General features: G+C 36.4%; 1 pseudogene; it reads left to right on the plus strand.

The window, feature by feature from the left end:
- Positions 1-1,534: 1,534 nt before the first annotated feature.
- On the plus strand, positions 1,535-3,796 carry LOC131030713 (laccase-4-like; annotated as a pseudogene).
- The last annotated feature ends 1,837 nt before the right edge of the window (positions 3,797-5,633 follow it).

A 5,633-nucleotide genomic window follows, 5' to 3' on the forward strand; every position in this document is an offset into this window, starting at 1 on the left:
GTGTTATAGAGAATTGAACATATAAATTGTAAATGAATGGATGCACTTTATATTAGTATAGTAAAGATTTAATAATGCACATTTTTGTAGTTGTATATCTCCATTATTTTATGTCAAGACTCATAGAAGTATTATAATTGCATTTTTAATCATCTGCTCTAGCCACATGTATTGATACAAAAGAAACACTGGTTGTGTGACAACATATAATACACTAGAATCTTTTTCAATTATCATTTTTTATTTATTAAATCCCTATCTCACTAGAACATGAGATGGGTTAGGATAAGGGCTTTGAATGTATATTATGATTAACATTGATCACAACTAGATCGACTAATATGTGAAAAATGAGGAGAATGAAATCGATTGCAAACCAATTTATTTAGCCACTTGGCCCTGATTCTGACTTGTTACTCACAAAACAAGACCTCATGGCACACCCACAAACATGAACATTGAACATTATAGTAAATTTAATTTGTGACATATAAACACTAATTACATGTGTATTCAAATTACTAACATAGAAGGTAGCCTAGGAATCATAACTTTGGGTGAGGAGGTTAGACTGAATGTCGCAGGCATGGGAGAAACACAAGGGAAATCTATATGCGAAAACAAACACTCTCAAATCACTTATTAACATAACTATGGTTTTCCAATGAAGGGACCACACATGCACAAATATAGGACCTAATTCAAATGAATGAGGATTAGACCAACCTCCAAAACGGGGCTCAGTAATTTCCATTGGGAAATTAGGGTGTGGTGTGTGATTAACAATGAGCTAAAAATATATATAGGAGCTATATCGTCACATCCATGAGCAAGATCGGATGCTTGAAGTTGATTGGCATCATGTAGATATGACAATCATAAATGAAGATTGAGAAAACATCAGAGTGTTTTTAGGAGTGGTCTCGTTTGATTTATGTTTACTGAAATTCTAATCATGCAATCATTTCATGTGATCCTAGAAGCTAAAAGGAGTTAAAGTTTCGTAGTCCCGCATGGGTAAACGATGTTGCTTCGAAGACCGGGAGTGGAGGCTTAGACCAGTCTGGAACGAACGGATGTGAACCCAGTAACTCAAAAATTCCCAATAACAAAAATATGAGCAGTGGTTGGTATACCAAAATAGGTTTACATTTCATGGATTTTAATGACAATGGAAAAGATGGTGTATTCATCGGGCGAATCGTTTACTTGGTTGCCACTCCGGATAGAAAGCCCCACCTTATCTCCATAACAAACAAAAACGACGAAGAGTACATGTGAATCATTAAAAGTCAAGAAAATGAAATAGATTAATACAGTTGCTAACAATACTTGTTCATGTCGATTTATACTCGTGTTAAAATATCAGTATTGCCTACCAACCTACCCAACAACAGCTGATTTAATTCGTGTATCTATATATACAAACACAAAGAAACAGATTTTCACATCTCAGTTCAGAAACAATTTGGCATTTTAGCCTGTTTAAGTTGTGATCAGACTCTGAAAGAGGAAGTATTGTACGATTCTAGCAATGCAGACATTTTATGGCCGCCTCGTGCTGCCACTTTTGGCATTGTGGTTCACTATTCAATTTGTTTCAGCGAAACATGCTGTGATCACACGGCGCTACAATTTCACTGTGGGTTATATAATTCTATGGAATGAGTTGAATGTTTTATTGTTTAGGAAAGTATTAAATTTTTACAGATAGCCGTGATTGATTCTTTGTTCTAAATATCCACAGATCCAAATGACGAATGTGACTCGTCTTTGCACCACGAAAGCTCTCTTGACTGTCAACGGGCAATATCCGGGGCCTCCAGTAGTTGCTCGAGAAGGAGATCGCGTGGTTATCAAAGTAACAAATAATGTTAAAAACAATATTAGCATACATTGGTATCTCTTCTGCTCCCGCTACTCAGTTATTTACTTAATAAAAATAATATTATATGCTGATGTCCCTTTAGTGGGTGCACCTAATGAATTCCTATGAATCGCTCAGGCATGGAATTCGGCAGCTTAGATCTGGATGGGCGGATGGTCCTGCTTATGTCACTCAGTGTCCAATTCAAACCGGGCAAAGTTATGTGTACAAGTTTATTGTCAAAAGGCAGAGAGGAACACTGTGGTGGCATGCCCACATCTCATGGTTGCGAGCAAGCATACATGGGCCCATTATCATCTATCCCAAGAAGAATGCTTCTTACCCATTCCCTCGCCCACACCAGGAAGTGCCTATTGTTTTCGGTATGCCCTTCAGTACTCGTTGATAATGTGTTGCCATTGTACGTACATAGTCCTAAATTTACAATGAAAATACTGCTGTTGATAATGTGTTGCAAATTGCAGGGGAGTGGTGGAATGCAGACACTGAGACTGTTATCAATCAAGCAATGCAAAGTGGTGCGCAAGCTAATGTGTCAGATGCATATACCATCAACGGGCTCCCTGGACTTATGTATAACTGCTCTACCAACGGTGAGGGCGGGGTATTAAAATGGATGAAACATAACTAGACTGGTCGCTATTGTTCATTTGTTTAAATGTAAATGTAACAAAGGTTTCCTGTGTTGTGTAATGCAGATACATTCAGGCTCAAAGTGAACCCTGGGAAAACTTACCTACTGCGTATAGTTAATGCTGCACTCAATAGTGACCTGTTTTTCGCAATAGCCAACCACACATTGACTGTGGTAGAAGCGGATGCTGTGTATGTCAAGCCTTTTCAAACCAATGTTATTCTCATCACTCCCGGTCAGACTACCAACGTCCTCTTGACAGCTATGTCTCAGCCACCCAATGCCACATTCCTCATGTTAGCAGGCCCATTCGCTACGGGAACAGCAGCTTTTGATAACTCAACCAGTGCTGGAATTTTAGAGTATGTAACTTCCAATGCGACAGCAGTTAATTCATCCTCATCCTCTCTTCCTATGATGAAACCGACGCTTCCAGCCCCCAACGATACCTCCTTTGCCGCCAATTTAGCCAAAAGATGAGAAGCTTGGGCAATCCGAAATTTCCTGCAGCAGCTGTCCCTCAGAAGATGGATAAACAGTTCCTATTCACAGTCGGGTTGGGGCTAAATCCGTGTCCCCAAGGACAGACATGTCAAGGCCCCAACGGTACCAAATTTGCAGCCTCCATTAACAACATATCCTTCATTCTTCCCACCACCGCTCTTCTTCAAGCATACTACTTTAATCAGTCCAATGGAGTTTACAATACCACTTTCCCTGACAATCCGCCATTTCCTTTCAACTACACCGGCACGCCGCCTAACAACACACAGACCCTCAACGACACCAGAGTCGAAGTGCTTCCCTTTAACACTAGCGTACAGCTAGTTCTGCAGGACACCAGCATTGCGACCTTCGAGAGCCATCCTCTGCATCTGCACGGCTTCAACTTCTTCATAGTGGGTCAGGGTATGGGAAACTACAATGCAAGCACTGACCCATCTAACTTTAATCTGGTGGATCCTCCGGAGAGAAACACAGTTGGAGTTCCCAGTGGAGGTTGGGTGGCTCTCAGATTCCTAGCTGATAATCCAGGTATTAATATCATTACGTAATGTTAGCTTCAATCGCTCATCTGGTTCAAAGATTTGTGCTTCTTTCGTATAAACATATATCCGATTGTATGTATGTTTTTTGCAGGAGTGTGGTTCATGCATTGTCATCTCGAGCTGCATACCAGCTGGGGATTGAAGATGGCGTGGGTTGTTTTAAATGGAAATGGTGGCAGATCTCAATCTCTTCTTCCTCCTCCCAAAGATCTTCCCCCCTGTTGATCATTCATCCTTCAATTAGACTATTCAATTTGTGCTTCCTAAAATCTGACTGCATCCAATCGTGTGCTGGTCCAAAGTAGTTTGCAAACGATCGATAAAGAGAAACATATCAGTATATTTGTGTATCAATAAGTATGCTTTGGAATATATCAGTGATGAGACCTTGGTTGAATTACTATGACAGAGACATCTCCACATGGACCTTTCAAAAGTGAAAGTGCGAAGGTAGAATTAAAATTACAAGTTTTGCAGAGAATTTCTAACAGTAAGATTCACATTTCCTTATAATATACTTATTTATTGTTGTTTTATATGGTTGAGATTTTCAGCAGTATATTTCTTCATTCGAATACTTAATTGAAAATAATGTTGTTCTGTGACAGATAATTTAATCTTAAATATTATCTTCATTTTTCAACATCTAAATAGTCAATTAATAAATAAGAAAAAATGTATAATGAATCATTAGAAAAATTACAATTTTGTTATTGACAATTTAGTCTATTTTGAAATATAGTAAGATTTATAAGAAACTTTTAAAAACACATTGATATCTATCGTTTGTAACCTTTTTCTCATGATTTCTGTCAGATTGTTATCTGATACTACCTCATTTTGTACTAGGACTAGCACTTTTCTGAATTAGTTTTTAAGTGCATTATAAAAAGTTAAATTTAATTAAATAATTGGATTAAGGCATACTTATAGATATGTAAATGAAAGATCTGTCTTTGTTTTATTTAATCTCAATTATAATACCACTTCTCCTCCTTCTATGCATAGAATCTATCTAGATTTGCATCAACATATTTGATGTGATTAATGATGACTCATATCTTCAATACTAAATATGAAATATATGGAAATTATTCAATTCATTGTGAAAAAATATATTTTCTCAATAATCTCTCTATATTTGAACATTTATTCATTCCCTTAATTAGAGCTTCTATCAAACGGAGGGGGTGGGGGCTTTGTGGTGTAGAGCTCCGAGATGGGCATTCATTATGTCGAATCTCTTCTAGATAAAAACTACATTCTTGGAATTTAGTTTCTCCCCCCCACACATGCACATAATTGCACTTGCTTGTATTGATATGCTACATGCATATGATTTAATTTGTTTTTATAATTTAACTCAATTCCTATATAATTTGAATTGTAATCTTATAAGTACCATTGAAACTTTAATATGTTTTCAGTATATGATACATAATGCACGTGTGACATATAAATGATTTAACAACAATATAACACAAATATAGCTAGCTACAACATATAATTGATGTATATCATTGTTAAGGTGTATACCTATTGATATCAATTGATATTCATATGGTTTTCATTTATCACATAAAACTTTATAGACATTTTTATTGTCAGTGCACATACCACTATTACAGCGGCGTCAATTGATATTGACTTATTTCATGGAATCGATGATGACTTACATCTTCAGTATTGAATATTTAATGTATGGGAATTATTCAGTTCATTGCGAAATAATCTATACTACCAATAATGTGGCTATGTTTTCATATTTTGTTTCTCTTAATTAAAGCTTCATAAAGTGGAGGGGGTTTGGGGCTTTGTGGTGTGGAGTTTTGAGATGGGGTTTGGCTCTATAGAATCTCTTCTAGTTAAGAAAACATATTATTGGAATAAATGCACACACACACACAAATAACTACTTGCTTGTATTGAAATTCTACATACATATAATTTAAATCAATTCATACATAATATGAATTATAATCCAAGGACCATTGAAATTGAAATATGCTTTCACTACATAATAAATAAAGCATATGTTACATATAAATGTTTTAACAATTAT

The sequence above is a fragment of the Cryptomeria japonica genome, unplaced genomic scaffold (genome assembly GCF_030272615.1).
Source record: "Cryptomeria japonica unplaced genomic scaffold, Sugi_1.0 HiC_scaffold_59, whole genome shotgun sequence".
NCBI classification, from domain to species: Eukaryota; Viridiplantae; Streptophyta; class Pinopsida; order Cupressales; family Cupressaceae; genus Cryptomeria; species Cryptomeria japonica.